The sequence below is a fragment of the Dufourea novaeangliae genome, unplaced genomic scaffold (assembly GCF_001272555.1).
Source record: "Dufourea novaeangliae isolate 0120121106 unplaced genomic scaffold, ASM127255v1 scaffold25, whole genome shotgun sequence".
In the NCBI taxonomy this organism is placed as follows: Eukaryota; Metazoa; Arthropoda; class Insecta; order Hymenoptera; family Halictidae; genus Dufourea; species Dufourea novaeangliae.
Window position 1 is genome coordinate 1,826,614 of NW_015373901.1, and position 25,389 is coordinate 1,852,002.

The 25,389-nt window shown below is 40.5% G+C and overlaps 1 long non-coding RNA gene across 1 annotated transcript in view; it reads left to right on the forward strand.

Moving 5' to 3' along the window:
* The window catches only part of LOC107193727, a 124,316-nt gene that overhangs the window by 81,831 nt on the left and 17,096 nt on the right, over window positions 1-25,389 (forward strand). Inside the window, exon 3 of the long non-coding RNA XR_001516331.1 lies at window positions 20,319-20,359. This is a non-coding gene — a long non-coding RNA (uncharacterized LOC107193727). The remainder of the gene's footprint in view (window positions 1-20,318; window positions 20,360-25,389) is intronic.

The following is a 25,389-nucleotide window of genomic DNA, read 5'->3' on the forward strand; positions in this document are numbered from 1 at the left end:
CTTTCAACATCGGGGCAGACACGTGATAACGATTTCAAACTGAATTTAGTAAACATGTATATTATTCGTTTTCTTTGAGTCGACGTGAAATACTATTTTGCTGGTATTAACATTTAAGGTTCAGAATAAATGTAATACTTGCAATAAGAATATTTGTTAATTTGTTCACCGCCGCATCGTTCACAGGTGACCGACATAATCTAAACTTTTTTTTTCGATATCTTTTGTAGTTTACGAGTTACAAGCGAATGAGTAAAATGGACGCTTCAAATAAGAAGGGTAGTGTCTTCAGTAATGTATAAATGTAGCACCAACCGAGTATGGCAAAATTTTTAGATTGCACCTATAATCGATTCAGCAAATGTTCTACAAGATTGTACCAACCATATTGGTTTACGTCAAATCTCTAAGACTACACCATCGCATCAACTTGGGTCATATCAATACGAACGTGTTATTCTGCTGACGTTGGCTAGATCTAGATTAGGTTTCCTGAAATGTAGCAGCATATTGGTATGCATTAGACCTACAATAATGCACGACCACATTGGTCCGGTTTACGTCTATATGCAACATGTAAACCGGTATTCATTCACAGAACGATTCCAAACGTCGACAGTCGTTATCATGTTCAATGAAATATGTGTAATTTTATTCCAAATTGATATTGCTCGCAACGATTTAAGAGCTTTATGCCGGATCAATATAGTCATCAACGTCCTCATCCGCCACGGTTCCAACAACAACAACCAGGGACGGCGGCTTTCTAGTTCCAGTCTGTTCAGTCTACGGACGCCATTACGGGGCGCCAGTGTATCGCTTCAATTTGTTGTGTAATGGCGCCCCTTTCCTGGAGAAGTCGTCGACTACTATAGTGATTATCGAGCGACCGTAGTAATCACAGGGAAGCTCTGGTGTACATTGTAATCGTGTGTATTTCCATAAGCGACTCTTGTTCCGTCGCTATTATACAGTCTCCTGTTCAGTGTCAGGGAATATCAACGGTCGGGGACGGTACTGTTGGGAGTCAAAATAGACACCGGTTACCGTGATATCACGCTCTTTTTCGTAAAAAAAAAAACATCGTTTCCTCTATAGTCGTTACAATAATCGTTTCTTCTAAATTATATATAAATATCTATATCTAAAGCCAATGATGCTTGTTTCAATCGCATATGATCATTAGTTTATGAAATATTTAATGTTCAGTGCCGAGGAGCCTTCGAACACTCATCGATGATTTACTGTACTCTGCGTTCTTGACTGAAAGGCGACGATGGATGGCTTCTGGTGCCGAATTATGTCGCTTCGAGGGTGAAGTTTAGAATAATAAGAACACAGATTTATCTGTTTATTTTTTTAAATATATTCACCACCGCGACTGTTATGTAACGCAATTTCACATTTCGAGTAGTACAGACGCCGTGAGTTCGCGTGCGTGTCCACTATGAGTCAGCAAGCGTGCAATACTTTGGAACACCAGTGCACCACGTGGCTTCAAGATAGAGACACGATAAAAAAATCGACATGGAGACGGTAGTATTACCCTCGATAATAACTAGACTGCGGATTTTATGCATTTATAGCCTATAGCAACGGGGGGCAATCTGCGGCTCGCGAGCTATATGCGGTCCCCGTAAGAATATTGGATTTCATAGCCATTTTTTCTAAATCTTTATTTTAATAATCTATAGTAGTACAAGCATGTACCAATATTAGAATATTTTACTTCTTGAACATTCAAAAACGTATGAAACGTATTATACAGGATGTGCCAAAATAATGGGACAAGTCAAAGTACATAAGACATCATGCACATCCCTCGTGCAAATACAAATCGAAAAGTCCTTTACCGTTTTGTTATCTGAAGCTCCTTTTCCGAGATATTAGCAGTTGAACGAACTGCAATCAGCTGAGCGGTTGGCCACGCGTACGCGCGACCCAGCTGGCCTCTGCTTCGTAAGTTCTCTTGTTTCAACGCGCACGTGTGGCCAACCGCTCAGCTGATGGGATTTCGTTCAACTGCTAATATCTCGGAAAAGAAGCTTCAGATTACAAAATGGTTAAGGACTTTTCGATTTGTATTTGCACGAGGAATATGCATGTTGCGGATTATTGTCCACTCATTTTGAAAACCCTGTATATGACTCTTATTATCGAAGAACTAGCCCATCCCTGGCCTATAGGGCTTTGCGAAGTGCAATAAAAAAACAACTTACATCAGACGCAACGAGTTCCCTATTTTATTCCGAACTCAAGAAGATCCTTAAATGAGAAAAGAAATTCCTACGATTACCCCTGGCCTGAATAAATTACTTTATAGAATGCCATTATGCATAAAAATCGACAGTCCGGTAATAACTCTCACGTGGACATTAGAATGTACCTGAAAAGGGGGTTCGTACAGATACCAAACTGAATAGCCTCTGTCGTCCAACCGAACCGACGGTTTCCCCTCCCTCCTTATTCTCGCCAAACTCTTTTCTTCATTCCGAGGCACGTGCCTATGATGTTTAATGCAATTTCCAGCGACCTTATCTCCCGGAATTTCGCGTCCAGGCAGCCGACGCGGCGTCTCCTCCCGCGGGGAAAAGTCTCAGGACCGTCGGTCGCCCCGGGGGCAATAAATTGGCGCTACTCAAATCAACTTTTGAATTACGGCTCGACAGAGAAAGGGGAGAGAGAGATAGAGAGAGAGAGAGAGAGAGAGAGAGGGAGAGAGAGCTCGTTACGACGCCAGAACTGAAATCCTGTTAGCCGCGTTGCAACTGTAATGAACTCGTCCGGGCAGGAAAAGAAACTCGCGAACGAAAGCATCGGTCTCTACCGGAGCTGTTTAATGGGACAACTATATTTTCATCGATGAAACATCCCAGGTTTTAGTTAACGTGCTAGCGTTGGACTGGACCACCAAGACGGTTTGTTACGGAATTGAGAGGACCACGTTAATTGCTCGCGATTCAGAATCGGGGAAGTTTCATTTCTGGTCGACCCAAACTATGATATTGGTGCTATTCGCATGTTCACTGTTATATCGGTCACCGGTGACCGTCACAGAACCTTGTATTCGTGCCACGTTAGTAACCCGTGGCCAACAGACTGCTATTCACAACACAGTTGGTCACCAGTAACTAATACAGAACGTTCTGTTAACGCTGCATCGGTCACCGGTGACCGTCACGTAATAGGAAATCAAATATCGAAGAATTGCGTCGGAATGAATTGAAAGTCAGCCGAAATAGGCTCTGGTGTTAAGCGCAGAGTATGTTTGAAACGGAATACCATAAAGTCTCGATAACTGCGCGGCAGAATCTCTACGTTAAATACTTCCGCGTCGTTCCCGCTACTGGAGGGTTCCTCACAGGAAGTTCAGCCCGAAATGTAGGTCATGAAGTGACAATTGGGGACGGTGACGGTTCACTTTTTATCTGTTTACACAAGAAAATGATGAACCAATGTATTCACACATCATCTGCTAGACCACAGCTTCCATGAACATTCTATAAGGTCAAAGGAATTTGTTGTAATGACTTTTAAACTTAAGTTTATCACAGCATGTAGTTATTAAATTAACCATTTGGAATTTTGCAAGCCTTCTCTAAATTCATTTTATTCGGTACCTTAATGTGACGATTAACTTCCAGTTGTGAACCAGAAGTTCTGTCAACCATACGTGGGTGAAGTGGTAGTTTAAGTGTTAAGAATACTATAAAAAATGACGAGCTGTGTATGGTGGGGAATAGTGAAACTTTGAGCAGTCAACTTGTACCGCCTCTACTTTACAAGTGCTCGAAGACACGTCAGAGTGACTTATCGGGCAATTTATGTTTCAAGCGGCTATTGTTCGGGCAGAATATCAGAATACAGACCGATGGAATGAAATTTTTAACGTAATTTCCCACCCAAGAAAATTTCCGCAGATCGCTAGACTGAAATATTCATATCCAATTTATCCTGGAACATTAATATTGCAACCGTTGGGAGAACTTGAACTCCAGACGCTCGGCAACGTCTCCGCGCTGGTGGGACCTCGAATCAAGGGGAAGATAATATTTCTCGTGGAATATTAATAAACGACGTTATAACTTTTTCAAACGGAACCTGAACTTTCGTTTCATCCGACGAGCCCCCCTGGACGAGTCGGAACGATGCGTGATAATTTTTGCAAAAGAACCCCGGAATCGAGAGAAAAATGTAATTTCTTTCGAGGAACTTCGCGCACGGGAAATTGATTATCCTTTAATTTACAATTCCTAAAAACGTTATCGTCTTTCATCTTTCCTATGGTCCCCTCGTACAACCGCGACCGTGAATATTCATTATACGTATACTCTAGAACTGCCTGTCAGATATTGAACACCATTTGATCGAAATTTATTATAAAAATATAAGCACGCTATGTATTTATGTATACTACACTAGCTTTTTCCCCGCGGCTTCGCTTGTGTAGACTTCAGGATTTGGTAAAATTATTTTGTAAACAAAATGTTTACATTAGATTGCAAAAAAGAAAATACAAAAAGCAGTAGGATGTCTTGTTGGGACTAAGAGATAGTAAAGATTTCCAGAAAGTACATTTTACCCCTTTTCACCCCTTTAGGGGTTGAATTTCGAAAAATCCTCTCTTATTTGATGTCAACGTCCTGAGGTGAAGCTATCTCTAAAATTTCATGTTCCTAGGTTAAACGGTAAGAGCTGGGCGTTGATGACTCAATCAGGACTTCTTTTATACACAGGATGTCCCAAAATGATGGAACAATCCGCAACATGTATATCATTACTGTGTCTGCGCGTACTTGTGGCTGACCGCTCAGCTGATTGGAGTTCATTTATCTGTTAATATGTCGAAAATGAAGCTTCAGATAACAAAACAGTAAAGGACTTTTCTCTCCGTTAACACTAGGTTTAGGGGCGCTTATCGTGTAGGTATCTCCACGGCACGCATCAACGAACCCGCAGATTTTCTTTAAAAAACAACTTATTTTATATAATACACAATTTATGACCTCTGAAATTAATGCATAGCTATAGAGATAGGTATACCACATAGAGAATTTCGAGGTTAGAAAGAATTCGAAATGCCTCAAAATGACGCGTCCCGTAAACCTAGTCTTAACGCGAATTTGAATCAAAAGCGACTCGGTTTCGGTTGACCAAAGATTAACTAATCGTAGGTCGAAGATTTAACAAGGGCACCCTTTATTGAAATTTTTTGCTCGAACACAGTTTACGGTCCTTTTGTAGACTGGTCGAATAATCGGGAAATGGGTTGAAAGAACAATAAAACCGCTCGCCGCGATTGTGACGCGAACGAGAGGGAAACGGAGCGACGACACGACGACGGGGGTGGTTTCACTGTCTCCGGCGATATCGTTCACGGTTTCGATTATTCAGCGTCGACGATGCTCAAACGGAGAATTCTAGCTATTAATGGCGCCACGTCGTCATCGTCGTCGTCGAACGTCGACGTCGTGAACTGAACACCCTTGAATCGAGGAGAATCAATCGAAAGGAAATTGCCGTCGAGGGAAAGTGAATGTAAAACAATTTTGCCATCGTAAAACCCGAGGTATTACTCTCTCGGTCTTGTTTATTCTTCAAATTCAAACGCCGCTTTGAGCACAATTACGAGTGTCGTTTTCATTTGCCCGCGAGCTTTTATGGAATCTGCCCGACACTGTATCACGTACATGGAACAGTAAACTCATTATTCTGTTAGGATATAATAAAAATAACGGTATCGGTAGGGTCATTCCAAGCGAAGTAGTCTAATGCAGGTCTGGATTAGGGACTTCTACCGAAACAAAAAATACCAGTATTTTTCGTTTCTACCTTCGTATCCCTTATAGAAACCGAAGTACGAAAATACCGGTATATGAAAATACCTGTATTATGAAAATATCGGTATATTTACCAATATTAATCGGTAATTTTACGGTTTTCCTGTTCTATTATAATGTTCAAGATATTTGCAAGAAGTTATTTAAAACCGGTATTATTTTGTTACTGGTATTATATTAGCAAAGTTATACCGAAACTGATATAGTACCGAAATGAAAGTAATTATGTACTAGCATTTTTCTGGTAATATGTATAGTGTGATCACGAGTGTAAAAGAATACAATGTTACAAAAGTTAGAATCGTCGGAATGACGCATCGATCCCAAACGCCAAGTGTCGCGACATTAATCGGTACCGCTCTGTATGTGTGACTATCTCATATTTTCCCATAAATGTCCCATAAATTCCCAAATTTTTCCGGTACTTTTTCTGGATCCAATATGGCGGAAAAAACCTGCGCGTAATTTCTGCACGTAAAACGTGCGGAACGTAATTTCTTGGGGTTTCGGTTACGGACCCGAGTTCGAGCCAATAATCGGAGTCTGTACTACGTGCACATAGTCTTCATTTACGGCGACGATACACGATATTACCAACCCCCCAAAATCACGAATCGATGGCATCCAATTCGATGCCTCTCCAACGATCAGCTGTCCAGGTATTAATTGATTCGCGACGGGAGTCACGCTCCGTCAGTCGGACAATTCGATTTCAACCATAGAGAGACAGAGAAGCATCTCTGTCGCAGTCGGTGGTGCGATTCTCACTTCGCCTCGATATTCCGTGTCGTGTAAGCGCGACGGAAGCCGGGGTCGTTCAACTGGGAGCAAAAAAAAAAAAAAATAGAGTGAGAGACAGAGAGAGCACGCCATTGGTAAAAAGGAGAGAAGGTAAAAAAAAATCGTAGGGGAATTCAATCGATATCAGATTACAGATTGAGCTCGACGGGCCTGAAAGTTAGGGGTGGGGGGTCGCAGCGCGGCTTTGGCAATCCTTTCCCGGCTCTCTCCAATCCGCTTAACTTCGCGGATTCAACGGCGAAACTTATCGGATCGTTCAGGAGCAACGGCTGATACGAAATCGGCCCACATATCTGTGGTGTGTGTCCGGTAATGTATTCAGGCTGGGGGAACGCTTGCGCGCCCCCCTTTTTGGCCAATCCGACCGTTCATCCCTCCTGGATTCAATTTTTTCTCCATCCGGTCCCAACCCCTTCTTCTCTGGAATCGCAAACGACACCTGGTTCCCGATTTCAGATTGGACGCGGTGACATTGGAGGTGCGACTATCGATTATCGATAAATTATCGAAGTCTTATTGTTACTTAACGATATATCAACGATATAAAATCAAGAACCAATAATCGTTTTAAGACTATTGAAAACATTTTTTAACCCTTTGCGCTTCGTGGATTTTTGCCACCTGTGGGTAATCTACTCCAGGGATTTTTAGGTGATATTTTGTAAATTACGATACTTGGGGAAAATGCAACAGCTTTTCTAATAATCATTGTTTATTAAAACGCTCGACGGTTGCACTTGCACACTGTACAATGGATTTCACTAAACTAAAGTTCTAAAGGAGAACGAACAAATTATATTCAGAATTTTTACAAAATGATAATAACAGATAGAGAATATGCGTACGGAACTTATCAAAGTAACGGTATTAGCTATACATTCAATTTTTTTTTTTTAGTAAAATAAAACAAGATAATATGTTTACAGTACAACTGGTAGCAAGAGCGCAAGGGGTTAATATTCAAAAATTGATATTAGAATTCGATTTTTACGGTTAACTCGGCTCACAATTATGAGATCTTGTGAGGCACAGTTGTCTTTGTTCGCCGTTAAATGGTAACTATTCGCACACCAGAGTTGGGTAAAATGTAATCTAATTACAAAATCTAAATTACAGTTACATTGTAATTTTTATTGTAAACTTAGTCTATGTGGTTAATTGCAATTACGTTGTAATTGTCTTGAAATTACATTGCAATTACATTGTGATTGTGATTTTGATTTTGTAATTAGATTGCATTTAGCTCAACTCTGTCGCAGACGAAGTTGATGATCGAGGAATCCTCCTCTCTTAGTCGTCCCTGTGCCGTTGTTCTCCGTGAAGCGAAGAACGCGTAATAAAGCCCGTTTCCCGATAAAAGCTCGTACAATACGACGCGTTGCGTAACAGAATGCCACGCGGAAACGCGAGGCCCGACTGCGATTGCGGTCATCGTGTCGTCATTGAATCGCAACAATGGCCACGGTAAAAAGCGCGATGCGCGTGTAATCACCGTGTCGGAAAGGATCGCTCGACGGAGTCACTGTAAAATGGCTGTTGCTACGTCATTCATAATTGTAGTTCCGCGACGGTGGCCGCGGTGCGCGTATAAATAAATCATTTCTCCGTTTTGGAGAGGAGAAATCGATGTAAAAAGTTTAGCCCTTTTACAAGAAAAGGACCCCAATTGTACCACTTCAATTTTATCGATCTTTTGTAGAATGATAGAATACGTATGTGGACCCCAAAGCTATACAGTATTAAGAGAGGAGTCTGCAAAAACGAATTTTTGGGTATTTCTTGTGAAGAAATTATTAACCCTCACCCGTCCCACATTTTCCCAACTTAATTTGTTCCTCGGTGTCAAATTGACGCAGTGGTAAAAATTAATACAATGAAGTGATAAATAGTTAAATTTGGAAATTCTTTAAAGTAAGAATCACGAAGCCCCGAAGTAGTGACACTAAATAATGATTTTAGCGACCTCTACGTTTTGAGAACGGTGAATCAGCGATGGGTAGTGACACTAACATGGAAATGGGGTACGTAACCCGAGAAAAGTGGGCCGCAAAAACACATTGGATGAAATGTCTACTCCTATACCTCGTCTGTGATTTCGGTTTCCATTTCATCAGATTCTCTCTGTCGTAACTCTCCGTCGTGACCCCGCGAACCCGAGGCAACGTGTACCCTCACGAGCAAACTCGGCTTCCACTAGGGGAAAATGTGGCGTGGAAGAAGACCTTCCTACCACTTGGTATCGGGAATTACTGAAACTTGTACCAAATTAACATTCGGTTTAACATTTATTTCAGTACTTAAAATAAACTTACGAAGTGATGAGGAGACGTGTTTTCTACGCCACTTTTCCTCTAGCGGAAGCCGAGTTCGCTCGTGGGTGTACATCGTCCCCGAAGAATCTGTAATTCCACTTACGAAAGACAGGTGGCACCGAGCAAAGGACGGGGCAACGCTCTCTCTCCACTCGCCATTCGATATGTTTTTCCGTCCCGGTTTCGTATTTCCGGTCCGCGGTACGCGAGCATCACGTACGGCGAGTAGAAACACACGTGCACATGCAAACATATCAAGTGTATATACGTACATATTTCCGGTGTATACTACCGTTGGTAACTATTCGAGACACCTGGTCGGCGGCAAAGAAAGCGATGCGATATTTCGTAAGAATTATTTATGTCGGTCCACTTCTATTACTTCGTATCCGCGTGTAGTATAAGCGGTAGAACGCGGTTGCCATCTTTGTTTACGTGTAGACTGTGGATATGATGCAGTTATAGCCGATAGGATACGGTGAAATACAGGAAACATTAAAATTTTCACCAGATACGAGTTCTGCATTTTGTTCTGTACCCAATAATATACTTTAGGGAAGAAACAAGTTAATACTCTTGTTCTTGTGTTTATGAGTCATTTCGTGAACTTTCATTTTGTAGAAAAATCTACGGTTTAGATATGTGAATAGGAAGAATAATTGCCGCAAACACGGGTGTTCAGTTTATAAAGGAACTTCGATAACCCGGAATTTCCAATTTTTTTGTTGTTAAAGTTTTGCAAATTCGTAGAGTACTCCGATCGAAGCATTCATTTATTTCACAGTTTTAAACAGTTATTTTCGGAATCGTTTCAAGCCCTGTTCCAACCCCTAGTCTCCCCTACTTATGAACTGGAGTGTACGGTAACCAGCAGACGCTTCCGTCTACAAAGGTAGAAGGGCAAGAATTATTTTCCTATCGGGTAACGTGCACACGGGTCACGGAATTCCTTTTTCATCCCCGTCATCCTCCTCCGATACGTTTCGCGGCTAATGGACCCGAGCATTTTCGAGGCGGAATCTCAGATGTGTGTATCTTAGACCCTTTGTCGACGTCTCGCAACCGGGCGACAACGTCTATTAGTATCTTCGGAACTCTGTACAGGGTGTTAATTTTAACTCGAGCACCTAAATCATTTCCGCTACTATTTAAAGTAAGAAAAAATGCCTAATAGGATGTACATCGTTTTGAGCGTGCATTTGGCGATGATAAAATGTTTTTTACTTCTTATTACGTTTACTTACTTCTGCATTCTTCAAACTAAAGCTGATTTCTTCACCTTGAAGGTCACTTCAAGGTCATGGTGTCATGGTGTGTAGGTTGTTGAACTTATCTTGACGTCGACTACCACATCGCGTTATAAAAAGTACATGTTAATAAGCAAAAACTAATACGATGACCGTGAAGAAACCGTTAAAATGACCTTTGCAGGATTTTTCTTATCACCATCAGATTCACGCCTTAACCAGTTAAGCGTGGAATTTAGTTTTAAAAACCCTCCACCGTGTGCGGAATTAAAATCAGGCTATGACGTGTATACACGTCGAACGCAGGGCAAAATGGTCCTATTATAAGTTTTATGAAAAACGAGGAAGAACTTCATTTTTATTTATCATCCCACCACCCCCTCTGTATAAAATACTCAGCAGTTCTATTGGTAATATAAAGGAAACATTCCATCAAATAATATTCTTATTGGATTTCATTAAAATTTAGAGATTTTATAGTCAATGGTAATTTTTTATTTCTCACGACGTGTATACACGTCGAACGCACCGTGATAAAGATTTGGTTCGACGTGTATACACGTCAAACACACTTAACTGGTTAAAACCATGTAATATCCTATTTAGTCATTTTTTCTTGCTTTAAATAATAGCAGAAATTATTTAGGTGCTCGAGTTAAAATTAACACCCTGTATAGGACGGGCGTCGTGTCCCAATGTCGACTCGCGATTGTATCTGAGGTCGAAAGGGACGCGCGATCTGGTCTTTTGTCGCGACGTCCAAACAGGAGAAATGTGTTTCTGACGGGTATCTAGGTCACCGATGTGTCCCCCTCTGTATTGTTGACCGATCGCCTTTTGTAGGGCTCTCCTATACTATACACTCGAGAGACGACTGCTGAATGGGACACGAGACTTGGAGACAGAATTTTCATGAAAACCCCTTGTTAGAGTATTAAGTTTCAATGGGTACTCTTTTTTTCTAGGTCGTTAATGGTCGGACGTCGTCCGTTTTATTGTGAAATAATTCGATATGACAGGATTGTTTTATCACGTGGTGATTTTTATATAGAATGAGAGAAGAGGTTACATGAACTTATTAGGCGATAAAATACCTATATGTAGTGGGTAATAAAAGTATTCGTATACCCTTTTAAACAGAGTTTTTCATTGCATATATTGTTAGTTTTTAATTCGCGTTATACGAGTACCACGTTATATGGAGTCCTTGCTGTAAATACCCCCTCTTCCCCCACCTCTATCGCATCGTTAGGATGCCTAGGTAATCGAAATATCATTTTCCATGCGAGAATAAGTATTTACTGTATAAATATAATGGCCTTCAAATGACCGCCGAGTTATTCTTCTAAAAGCATAATTTAACATACGAAGACGATGTTCATGCATTACTCTAAACATTGAAACGTTGCGGAAAGTCGCCTCTTGTGTGATTTGACCATTTTGTGTTAATGTGTAAACATTTTCTCAAATCATTTGAAACAACTAAGATATTTTAGGCGAAAGTGTTAGGTGACACCCTGTATACCTAGAGATCAGTAGTCGTGCGTCGTGCCCCGTTGGTGATCTCGAACCGCGACGCGCCGGAGGTTCGACATCCTAACGCGGAAAGCCCTGATTCCGTTCTCTTTTTTTCTTTCCTCCGTTCAACTCCGCCGGACTCGTTTTTCACCGGGAAACGAGCGGAAGATCTCGTTCCGCCTGAGAAACTTATTTACACACGGCTTCGTATCACAAACGGGTAAGAAAGCACCTCGAACTGAATCACTCGGGTAATTGTACCCGCTGATTTACCGAACTGCTATTATTTCAAATGAATCGATAACATTTTTATTTTCAAATATCAGTATTGAAAATATACTTCTACAATAAAGTATTTCACATTGTTATTTCGTATTTTCATGTCAAATAAAATTTGCCCAAGTCTGGATGCGACACCCTGTATATTAGCGCCTAAATCTGCGAATTTACATGAATCATATTCTCCACGTATCGATTACCCTGAATAATCTGTCACAGAACAGACCGAATGGAACCAAGATCCCCCCCTTCCGGTGAGGTCGTCGTCGTCGCACGAATCGATCGTACGAAACGAATCGTAATGGGGCACGATATTCCCGGCTTATTAAAGAAGAATATCAATTCGCTGTCGTCTGCAGTTCAACCGACGATTCCACCGGAAACTGCGATCCAGCGCGGATGTACGCCGGATACTAATGGCTCCGCCGGCGCTGGTAACCTCTACCCCGTACGGGACGCAACTAAACGACGATCAGGGGAATTTTCCGGCGAAAATGGTCCTGGCCCATTAGCCGGGCGAGCAACGTATCGGAAAAGTCGTTCGTTGGAGCGTGTCCGTCGCTCCGTTGAAAGTGTGTAATTTTTGGTGTCGCACGAGCCCTGTGGCGACCGATCGGGGGAAACTTTTGCCGACAATAGGATCGTACCAAGTTGAATTTTCATTGAAATCGACCGCCGATGGGGATTCGTTGAAGCGTTATCATGTTCGGTTAAATTGGCCTTTATCCATCCCCCTCCCCCCACTGCGAACAAGATTTTGATTTCTTGAAATATGGAGTTATACCAATAAGTATTGATTTATTTCTTTTAAATTAAGGTCGCCTTTGTTTCTAGAAAAATATTAAAAATACAAAAGCTTTAGATAGGCTATCATATGACTAGTAAAATATAGTACAAGTTCTTCCTATTCGGTTTTTTTTTCTAATTTAGCATTTGCGAAAAAAACGATGGTAAAATTATCGCGAACACCCTGTATACAGTAAATCCTCGATGTCTCCTCGAAGGCTCCTCGGCACTGAACACCGTGATAAAGTAGGCGTCCATTGTAGTAGATAGATACAGCAAACGGATTAAGAAGTTTCATAAATTGTTACGAAGTTTCATTGTTACTTGGAACATGACAGAATCTGTAATAAGATTAATATGATTCTATTTGTCTTCGTTTTCTATAAGATAATTCGTATAAAAAAAAACTGTTTAGGAATATAATTATATTTATCTTGTTACAGATTCTACCAGATTCCAAGTATATCATTTCGATGTGAATACTATTTTTTTCAAAATGGAATGACATATTATTCCCCTAACTTTATGTCAAATCTTTATTTCAATTGGATAATTTTTATTCTTTCTTTAGCAATGTGTTCACGTTAAATAATGAACTTCGTAGTTACAATAACAAATTTGTTCGAATATTTGAATTTGGATATCATTTAAAGAAGTTTCGTACTGCTAATCGGCAAGATAGAAACGTTCCATATATTGTCACTAATCTAGGCGTCCATTGTAACAGACAGATACAGTTAGCGGTTTAATCTGTTAATTGGGTGTATACACGGGGAAAATACAGAAATAAGGGAAACTCGAGCACTGTGGCGAAGAAGCATTGATCAGGTATCGGAAGAAACGACGTAACCAGGCTATCGAAGTCACGTCGGACTTTGCCAACATCGTAACCAAGAGCCTACCTGGCCTTCTCGCGTTTACGGTGTTTGCTCAAGGGTTCGATCTCGAGGCTCTGCGCCGTGACGGAGGGTGGCTGGGAGGTCTTAATTTACCAGGGGAAATCCCCTGATCCCGGAACCGCCATTCTCGATGCCACCGTTATCTCGCCTCCTCTATTTTCTTAGACTACCTGCAAAAAAGGGGAAATCAGGCTACCCAAATCGCTGGTACATACATGTTGTTGTGCACGAGCACGCCAGGCGTTTCGTGAAAAAAAAAAAAAAGGTAATCGTGAATTTTTCGAGACTGTCGCTGTGTACACAAGAACTGGCATTTTCTGGTTATTAATATTACGCAACAGCCAAACCCATCGAAAATGTTCGGATTTCAAAATTTGTTTGATTTACCATTAGTGAGACTCTATAATGGTGCTCTTATCGGAATTTATGTTGACTTTTGGCTGTTTGTATTATGTAACATTGTGTATTATAGATATCAATATTGCATTACACTATTTAATTTAGTATACATTCAATGGTGTTCGTTAAGCTGCGGATATTTTTGGGAATTTGCAATATTAGGCGCTAATATGTTAGAATAGTAATTTTTTGCATATGTCTTCAGTTTCGTTTCTAGTACAATTATACAAATCCGAATTGTTACATTGTACAATCTATGTGTATTTGATAGTCAATAGAAATAGAGGAACCGTAATGTCGCCACTTTTTGTCATCCTCCTTTCTTACCTGCCAAAAGATGACGTCATACCCCCACTCCAATCGACAGATAAGAAAAACTATACAATAAGGACCCTCGCTCAGCTACGGACAGTTCAGTTTAATTACTATACTATTATAAGACAGTTCAGTTCGACACTATTAAGACAGTTATACAGTTCAGTGTACGTCTGGAGTGACATCGGAAATAGTGTTCTTTTTTAAATAAAACCATCCGTGTAATCTCGTCAGTAGCAGATTAAATCAAGTAGGTGTATTTTATACTACAGCCAATCGAAAAACAGTGTATTTCCCTTTACAGATAAACACTATACGTTCATGTACATGAATGTTTCATTATTGTTTCTTACAATTATTCAGTCAATACATACAAGAGACTTAAAACGGTTTTACATAGTAAAGGCTCCATGACAGTTTAAATACCAAGAATACTTTCGACCGTAAAGGGTTAAGCTATGACGAGTACACTCTACAAAAGCATAGTACAGTGTTCCATTGATTATTGTCAAAAACCAGGGTCTGCGTCGCGATCGAGTATCGAACAGGGGAAATGTTTCAGACCCTCGTAATAGGGATAAAGTAGAAACTTTCACAAGGAACTTCCTGTCCAACTCTCATGGAACCTTTATTGTAATTTTGCAACGTTGCGTATATGCCACACGCGAGAATGTTGTATAACAAATAAACGATTTCTTTGTTTTCCTCAGTTACCCATAATCGAGGTCTTAGATACTGTAAATTATTATGAAAGTTGGATTCGCGAATCCTCGTGAAAATGATACATACTCCGCGCGACGGAAAATCGGCGGCGGAACGCGTGGCGTCGCCTCTCCTTCGATGGCCGCGTAACGCTCGTAAATCAGGCTTATCGTCAGGATCCGCCCGGCGGATTCTTGAGCTTAGGTAATACAAAGTATGGTTTATTACCGGGACTAAGCCCGCTGTGTAATTGCGCCAGGACGCGTTCCGCTTTACAATGTATAAGGGGAACGATAAATCACTGGGCTGGGAAAGGAGACCGTGCCTTCCGGAAACGGCAGTTAATCAATCCGCGAGCGCGCTTTCCTTGCCCGGTGGATAAAGGATCCGCGGGGGGGGGGGGGGGGGGAAGAAAAAAAGAAAAACGTTCCCTTCGGTTATCCTCTTGCGGGACAGATTATCGCTGGCTGCTTCGAGCCTGTTGTACAATGATCGTGTTCAATAATCTTATTTGTTCCCTACTGTTGACACAGAAATATCTTATTGGCGTTGATATTATTGGTGGCCTGTTGACACCATTTGATGACAACCGTAGGACGTAGAAATATAGACTGCGTATCTTCCTGAAAACGGGTGTCCCAAGTTTCGAAAAAGGTGGATAGGTGTTCTCAGAGGACATGGCAGCTTTTTTTAAATCTAACAAGGGAAGGCACGGAAATGTCTCCCTTCGATTTTGATGAAACTTCGTATGTCTGTGGAGCAGTCAAAAATAAGGGATAGGTATTTCCTTTTATCGGCTGAGACGTGACTTTAAGGGGTGGAACCACCCCTTGAAGTTTCAATCCGAAATTTTTTTTGTTAGTTTTATAACTAATTTATTACCTAACTTTTTGCTTTAAACAAAAAATATACGTACTGGGCAGAAATCGGGACGTGATTAGAAATAGGGACATTGACCTTATTGGAGTGGTTGACTCAGCTATATTATAAAGAGATAGCAAGTCCTCCGGAAGTAACCCGTTTCTTTCTAAAGTTGGGACGCTGGTCCAGCTTTTAACGCGTAGTCTATATTTCTATATCCTATGGTAACAACGCGCGGTACTGAAAAGTGACTCACAAAAAAAGGGTACCAACTTCGGGTCTCCGACTTCAATAGAACTTCCAGGATATATCGTAGGCTCGGTCCTGTTAACATTTTGTTTGCTCACGGGCTGCACGTAAGTCCTTATAACTATAAAATTTATGGATTTTTCGTGAAAATAAAAATTGTTATATTTCGTTTAATTGTACAATAACGTATTCTGGAAGTTTCAAAGATTATTGGTTTAATAATTTCTTCACAAGAAATTCTCAAAAATTCGTTCATTGTTAGCTGTTTACAGCAGGCTCCTCCCTTAACAAGAATTTTGTAAATAATGTGGAATTTGATACAAAAATTTGCGAAGAGGAAGAATAGTTAATGTCCCGTTAAATGGCCAAGAGACCCGGAAGAAAACCGCCGCTAGAAATAAAACAGCTTCGACCCCATTAGGGGCGCGTTTTACTGGAAAGAGGGCAAACATTTGGATAACCGGCCCCGCAATGACATTCCCGCGACGCTGGACGGCGGAATCCCCCTCACCTCCCCTTGGCTACGTCTATTAACGGCCTGCTATTTGTATGTATAATGTAACGTTTTACGACGCTCATTTTCTACTTTTCCACCATCAACGGTGTCGTGTCCACGTTGCACTTTTCTTCTCGTCCTCGGTCTCTGCTCTTCTTTAGTCCTTTTCTTTTATCTTTCTTTTTTGTTTTTCGCACGAAATTACATTTTAATTTAACGTCTTTTCCATCCCGCATAACACGGACCTGACGGGGACACACCGCAATTTTTGTTACATTATTTTTCGAAATCCTTTGTGGTGGGACGCGTGAATAAGTCCCTGGCACCGTTTCGTCCTTTGTTCCTCCCCGCTTTAATTATTGTGCAATTACCGTTCCCTTCCGCTCTATACGCACCGTGTCTCCTTTCAGAATCATTCCATAAGGTGGAGTAAATTTTGACAGAATCGGGGGTAACTTCGTCCCATACAAATGATCGTCTTCGTATTTTATAGTTAAACGTTTTAATGTGACAGCTGCTTCTTGCGCGGATTTAACTACAATTCAATAATAAGTTAATTAATGTTTCGTTACCGCATGTAATAAGTTGATGTTATATTCAACCACAGAATGTGAGTTGGGTGTTTGGGGTCATATGATCTCTCTCTAGTAGGATAAAATGATCCCAGGAATCATTTTACCTATACGCTATATTATTGTTTTTTATTTTAGTTACAACAACGCCCCGTCGGTATGAAAGAAAAACAACGCGTCAAAGTTGTTTTTATTTAAATAAAATGTAATAACTAAAATGCTTTTTAATGTTCGTCGTATTTAGTATCAGTAGGTATAAAATGATCCTTAAGTATGCCTTCAAAGAAATGTGAATAGAAAATATAATTGATCACGTAGCTAAATTTTATTTAAGCCAATGATCAGATAGATAGACTAATTTACAAAAACTACTTTACTGTTCTTTAAATAATGGGATAAAGGGATCGTTTTAGACACCTTTGCCCTACCTACTCATCGAAAAGGACAGCCATCACCGAAATATCTTGCCCCTGATGGATGCACGGGGGAGGTCCACGTGGCGGATGATGGATCACGGCGACCCTCCCCCGGCCAGAAAACGTTCCCTCGTCGACCCCCGTTGATCTTCGCGGGAGCAACGCGATCCTATAGATGAAAATCTCGTGATTTCGTTGTCGCTGTCGGGACAGGCTGGGAGAGCGAACGCCGTTAAGTGTTTTTCGCCGCTTTTGCATAGCGAAACAGTCCCCCCTTGCAATCCCTCTTCATCCCCCGCTTCAGCCATTCGTTGTTATCGTCGGGAATGCTTTTTCCTTGGCCTCTTCGTGCTCGAGTAGTCTAGCGCCCGCCCGAAAATTGGGTATCTGAATCATTCAAAAGGGAATTCACTTTGTGGCTGGTGCTGAATATACATGGAGGTGTCGAGAATAATCACTTTGGACCAGGTACACAGGGTATTAAGGGAAAACACCGTTGTGACGACCGGGAAAATAAGCCTTTTCCATGAATTTCTTTTTCAGGAATAATTTACAGTTTACACGTAAAAATTTTATTACTGAGTTTTAGCACGATGTTATAAGAGATTTAAAAAAACAATTAAAGGGGAGCATGCAGGAATTCTTATGTACGGTTAATCTGTTTGACCTGAGAAAAAAACATAGATCACTGGCAGGATGTGTAACTTTGAAAGAACAGCCCTGAAATTAAATGTAAAACAATTTTTGATTAATTACATGAAATTAGTTTCTATTATACGCACGGCTTTAAAAAATATATTATCTTTGTAAACATGGCGCGCTTTCGAAAACAAAGTTTCGAAAACCCGCAAAGAAATGGACAGTTTTTCGAGTGCATTTCAAAAACTTTACTTTCGATCACAAAATCTATAGGTGCAACTGAAGGTAATCCTGTTTTAAGAATCTTGTTAGAATTTCAAGTCGATTGAAGAAAAATTGACAGACTTATAGTATCCGCCAGTTTGGAAAATATCGTTTCGAGACAAACGTGTTGGCAGTTTGACTTGAAATTATTTACGTACCTAATCAAAATGTACTGTATCTTTGTAAATTATTCGAATATCGATTTGAAATTTTCAGGTAGTTTTTTCGAAAAATTAAACTTCATGAAGAGACTCTCAGCTTTTGTTTTGGAAAAGACGTACTACTACGTCATTCGACATTAAAGTGTTAATAAATACATAAAACTTCAATTTAGTAAAAAACATTCTTTTGGTCACAGAGAACAGCATCCAAATAACGGTAATTTTTTTCAGGTCGTCACAGTGGAATGATCCATTAAATTAGCGGCACGCGTTGTAGAGTCGAGCAGAAAATCAGCTCGCTAGATAAATCTCCATTCTCGGTCGTTCCTCCGTCGTTCCAGGCTTTCGTTGTACACGTCCTCGGACCGACGAGCTTACAAGAGTTTCTTGTCGTGTCTTCGAGTCGAGGCGTTTTCGCCATCAGTTTCTTGCACACACCTGGGCGAAACCGCGTCGCGGTACGACGTGTTGTATCTGGGAAGCGGTGATTCACGCTGCGACGCCCTATAATTCCAATGTCGGTCTTCTCTTCTCCTAATGCTTTAACGAAGAAATGTATTCCCCGGCTGCGAACACGGGCACAGTGAACATTTCAGAAAGGAAACGACATTTTTGTGATAGTTTTTGTGGCAATTAAAGGCCATAACAGTTAACCTTTTCGATGTTTATGTCGAGTAAACCCGTCTTAAAAAAATGTCATTTTTTTATCTAATAACGACTATACTCGCTATTAAATAGAAAAAAATTGAATTTGCTATTTAAAGTAAAATTAAGGTAAATGAAAAAACATATTCGCAATTTTACACAGGCCACGCTTTGAGGCAGGCCAATCTCCCAGGCATCATCTTTCGAAAAACAGACCATAGTTACATAGATGAAAAATTTGCTTGAAAATTGCCCCTCCAAATGGGGAATACCCCTTAATTACTGTAACTATGTCTGTGCTCGTGAATTTTCAAAAGTAACCATTACAAAATTGATATTTTTGAATTGAAAGCAAGTAGTTCTTTTTGAAGAATAACACGAACAAAACTTGTAATCATTCTCTGTACCTACAATAATTCACCACCTCTTTCTTCTCTGCGAGCTCTACCCTTTGCCCCATTTCTAGATCCCCGTTTACGCCGCCGATTCCACCGACGGGAAACAACTTCTTCGTCTCTGTCCACGGTGAAATTATACGGTGAAAGTAATTCCGAGGAAACGACTGCAATTTTTTCGTAGCTGCGAGGCACGCGCAACAGAATCACAGATGGGCCCCGAGAATCGCGGGGTCAGATCTAAACGACGCGAATCGTATTCAGACAGCACCGGGGACGGAAAATCGGGGAGAAAAACCGTGAAATTACAATTCGGTTCGCTTTGCTCCCGCCATTGTGTTCCGTTTCGCGGTCCAACACGCGCGTGGTGTTCTTTCCTTTATTCCCGTAATCCAGATTGTGGATCGTGTAAACGCGTTTTATCCACGAAATAGTCGCCACCCCCCCTCCCGTGGCTTTCTTCAATTCTTCGAATTCGATTCTTGGAATATACTAAGAGTATTATGTTTCCTTTTGTTACAGAATCTGTAAAAGGACGAAGAGAGGGGGAACAACGATATTACGTGAGTGTGTTTTAATTGATTATTTCGAGATTATCACTGTAGAGATGGCGTAAACTGCTACTTGTGAATAACTAATGATTCGATCTTGTTCGTTCCTAATCACGGTGATTTATCACAGTGATTCGTGATTTATCGTGACCGTTTTTGATTTAGATTACGATTATAAGTGTATTCTTCGCCCATGAAAACTTACGGTGCAGACGCAATTAATATTATATGCCCAATATGTGAAAAAAGACAGCAAAAATAAGTTTTGACAAGATGAAACCTGGATCTCATATTAGGCGACCAGTTTTCGAATTCATGTTTTCGCATACTTTTCATTTTTATTTCATTATGATGGAACTCTATCTGTTTTGTTATAATTTCTAAACATCTTACATTTGAAACGTGTATCGTATTTCAACGAAACTATTTTTAATCGGGAATTATGCGAGCTTAAAAAAAGGTCTCATATTCGGCTACTTTACGCGTGGGAAACTGAAAGGGGTGCGTCAGTCGGCAGTGAACGGGAAATCTCGTGCACGCCCAAGGTATACATATACATGGTACACGTGTAACCGTCGCGGCAGGTAGAAAATGACGTACGCCCCCTGGATCATAAGCGCGTGCCAAACGGGTTGGAAATCCTCTTACGCTGGCAGCATTCGAAAGCTTTCAGCATTTCGGACGGAAGTATCTCTCGTGGTAAACAAATGGCCCCGCTGGTGCGTGGAGAATCTGTGTTCGGTTCGGTCGTATAACCGTGATACGGGATGAACGGGAATATGGAATTCGGTTGTTTCTGTTCAATATTTTGTCCGTGGCTCTAACAGGTGAAACTATTCTAACATTACTAGGGTAAATGTCCCGATTACTGCCAGTATTCGTGATAGTGCCACTTTATTTATTTCATTTAATAATAACGAATTGTGTACAAAGAAAATGTCATTATTAAATTGGTACTTTGATTTACATAAAAACAAGGCACTTGTATATACCTGGTATTTAAAAATTAATGTTGAAAAATGAAAGTACAATTTGAGCGTTAAAAACACGACTACGTAAGAAGGAAGTGATGGAGAAATCATAGTGAAGAAGGATATGCAATTTTACTATTCAACCTGCATCTATTGTACCAAATGAATTGTTACAGTACGTAAGGATTAGTTTAATTTTTGAGGTGACAGTTATAGGAACAGAGTATACTCGTCATTAAACAAAAAAAATTGCGTTTGCTATTTAAAGTAAAATGTAGGTGAAACAAAAAACATATTCGTAATTTTCATATATTTTAAAATATTTTAGCATAAAAAAAGAAAACATACAAAAAAAGAAAGAATTATGCGCAATAGTATACAGGGACCTTGCGATTATTGTCCTGAACTCGGGGTCGCGCCTGGACAACAAGAGTAATTTTGTCATTTTATTCCAAATGTATCTCTGAACTATTGAATGGATTTAAGACAAGTGTCTGTGTGTAGAAATGGTGAACTTTGCATTAATCTCCCTATGCGATGGACTTTGCACTGTTTCGTTCGGAACAAAATATGAACATAATATCATTTTTAGACTATTATATTAAAAACTAGACAACTTAGAACGATATAAAGTGTTTCACGTATTCACAATTACAAGAAATGTACAAAATCCACAGTTTAGTCCATGGATTCAAAATATTTCCTTTCCCGTGGCTGCGGGCAAACGAAACAGAACCCGGCGAAACGACCTGTTAATTTGTTGTTACTCGACCGAGAACGATCGGGGACCGGTGCGCATGCATCGTCGAGGCAGCGATCTAAATGCCACTGGAAACCGGTTCCACACGGTGTACACGAGTTCGGGACGCGCGGCGTTGTTCGATTTACTTATGTGTGTACGTTCCGCTGTCGACACGCCGCGCCGCTACGAAGGTGACACGCATTAATTGCGCTAAACCTATGGCGAGACCAGGCTCTCTCCACGCGTGTCGCTTATGTTCGTGCATAGACTAGTATGTATACAGTGTGTCGCAACATAGCTTCGACTTCCGAAAATGAGGGGTTCCTGGGATAATTTGAAACAACTTTTTCCTTAGCGAAAATGTTATCCGAGGCTTTGTTAACGAGATATTAACGAAAAACTCCAGACCAATCAGAGCGCGAGTCTGCCGGCCGAGCTTCAGGTAAAATTGAAATTGTAAATTTGATAAAAGTAAAATTGATTTCAAGATTTAACCTGGACAAACAGAGAAACTAATCTAAAACAAAACCGTGTAATAAAAATCTAAAGAAACGATCCTTGGTCGATTTGACATTTGTGTTACAATTGTTACATTCGTTGCGTGTTACGTTTGTCTCGAGTTTCCCTTACTAACACAAAATCCGCGTGGATCACCGACGTTAACCCTCGGGGCCACGATCTCTGCCGCGATCGCAAGAAATATCCGCGCCTCGGACTTCCTGGTTTGCACCTGACCGTGGCCGGTCGCTAATTAAGAAAATCGTTTCCCTGTTGCGGAAGGTCCGTTGCTGTTCTCCTGTCGCGGCTGAATAAAGCCCGGATTGCCCCGTGAACGCGTTCGCGGAATCCTGATCGCGAATCGCCGATAACGTCACTCGGATTAATCGCTGGTCCGTGTGTATCTCGAGAACTTCTCCGTGGAACGCGTTGCTCGTGTTCGATTAACGGTAGAAAGTGGGAAAAGCTTAACCTTCTCTCTGCGAAAAAAATATATATTAACGTTAACAGTCGTACAGCGGACGGTCAGACAAGTCTGGGTTACTTTTGACTTACACTGAATTTGCTTACTAAGGCATTCTTGAATAAACTGTAGATTTTATTATCTTTGCATTAAATCACAAGTACAGATTCTTCTATTTCTGTTTGGCCGGAGTTTTTTTGTTAATATCTCGTTAACAAAGTCTCGGATAATATTTTTGCTAAAGAAAAACTTGTTCCAAATTATCTCACGAGTGACCCGTTTCAAGAACCTGCATTATTTTTGTTACACCCTGTATACCCGTGTGCGAACATCCAACAGGTGATTTAGAAACAGCCTGGTATCATCGTTCGCATCCCGTTTGGAAAACAGCCGGTTCCTCATCCTCACCGTCATAAAAATCCTCTGGCAGGATTGAGACTCTGTGGTTACTGCCCCGGAGGATTCTCATTCCGTCGTAACGCGATCCGGCGACACCGTCTCCCGTGTCTCGCCTCTCGTATATACAAGGTGGACCACGAAACGTTGATCAGCATAGATTATTCTACTGCTAGCTGTTCGGTCGAACAATTTTTTGATTGGGATAACATGATTCAAGGAGAGCTTTAAGATGATTGTACCAAATTTTTTGTTAATCCTTTTCTTCCCAGAGTTTTCAAGGTCACCTTCAGTTCTTTTTTTTATAGATAAACCTATAATTTTTATACGCCCGTCTTTTAACGGACACTGAGACAAACTCAGCAAGCATCATAACAAATAATTTTTCTTCTTCTGAACCAAAGAAACATTAAGAAACTATCGTTTGTCTTAATTAAAACGACTGCTTAGTTCTATTTATGGCATCTTCACCGATGGTTAGGCATGGCAAAATTTTTCCGATCGAACAGCTAACAGTAGAATAATCTAAATTTAAGCTGATCACATTTCGTGGTCCACCTTGTATACAGGGTGTCTCACGGTCGGGTAATGTAATCGAGCAGATGGTTATTTATTTATTTATTGTTATATGTATGTATATAAATGGTTATTTATTTATTTTAATCCATACATATATATGTACATGCATGAAAATAAATAACCATCTGCCCGGTTGTACCAGTCGACCTTGAGACACCCTGTATATACAGACAAACACATCCACTCGTGGCACGTTGGATGCACTTCTCGCCAAAGAAGGCGTGAAAGTGACACCTGTGCGCGCGCGAGAGTGTTCCATCGACCCACGCCTGCCTCTGTGTGTCCCTCCGCACGTGTGACAGTGGTGAACGTTCCGGGAGAACAAGAATCGTTAATAAATTAGCATGATCGTCGTGATACGTTCCACGCGCCAATGAACCCGGAGTCGAATTCGCGTCGATTCAGACGTGAACGGAAAATTACGAGCTTGTGTTGCCTCTCTTTTTCCCTCACGAAGAAAATTCAGTTGGAAAAAGAAAAAACACATCGCTGTTCGTTAACGACAACATGGAAAAAGAAAATTGCTCGTTCAGAGCTGTTCACTTCGATTGTTCGACGATGATCTGTAACTCTGTAACGCCCAAACCCTTAAATCTATACTACAGTTTTATTTTTTTTATTTTTCGTTATTAAATGTTTGTAATTGTATATTTATAGTTACTTACATTTATTTTATGCTAGTATTTAGAAATAACGTGCGGATTTCGACTCATTCATCGATAATCTCTAGAGTAAATCAGTCTTAACTGTAATTATACATTTATTTTTTTTAATACATTATTTAAACAAATGAACAATTCACGATTTTTGTTAATCCTTTTATTCACAAAGTATTTAAAAATGACCATAAAAACAGTTTCTTGACCTAGACCAGCCTTCAGTTCCCTGACATGCATTTTTCGTTTCCATGACTGATATTCCTGTAAACGCATAAAAATATGATACTTGATCCTTCTGCTATACAGAGTGTTAAAACCATTCAATATTTATATAGTACATATAACACACTGTACAGAGTAAAAAAGCCTTACTAAATAGAGGTCGACAAGTCAAGTTTCTGAATTATAGACATTTTTGTATGTCAAAATCATGATTACTGTAGCAGGAGAAAGTAAGGGAACACCTTTTCCGCTATGCGTTTCTGAAATTATTCGTTCGTTAACGATCAAACAAAGTTGCGAACCCCTTGCTATGTTAAACCCTTGATGGCTTCCGTTTTTGTAATTTCGTTGAAATCAACGTTTTACATGGATTCCTCGTAACAGCAGAAAATGTTATTTCGGTAGATTGGAAAGCCCCCCCCCCCTCCTCCTCCTCCTCCAAGGGTATCCCGCCTGCGGTGGGCTGGCAAACTTAATGAAAGGATAAGGTGAGCACCGGTGGTTACCACTGT